The sequence below is a fragment of the Theobroma cacao genome, chromosome 5, assembly GCF_000208745.1.
Source record: "Theobroma cacao cultivar B97-61/B2 chromosome 5, Criollo_cocoa_genome_V2, whole genome shotgun sequence".
In the NCBI taxonomy this organism is placed as follows: Eukaryota; Viridiplantae; Streptophyta; class Magnoliopsida; order Malvales; family Malvaceae; genus Theobroma; species Theobroma cacao.
In genome coordinates this window covers 13,475,643-13,475,902 of record NC_030854.1, presented here as the reverse complement: position 1 = coordinate 13,475,902, position 260 = coordinate 13,475,643, and positions in this window count along the sequence as shown.

Below are 260 nucleotides of genomic sequence, written 5' to 3'. Positions count from 1 at the left end.
TTGAGGAATAAACTCAAAAAATTATAAAGACCAAAATACCCCTTACAAATATGAAAAATTATAACTTTATTTGTATAAAATATTATTTTTCTCTCTCTCCTCCTTCTCTCCCTTAATTTCAACTTTTAATTAAATATTAATATTTTAAAATATTAAAAATTAAATTATAAATAAAATATTAATATTTAAATTATCAATTATTAATAAAATAAATTATAAATTATTCCTATTTAAAAACAAAATAAATTAAAAATAAATAG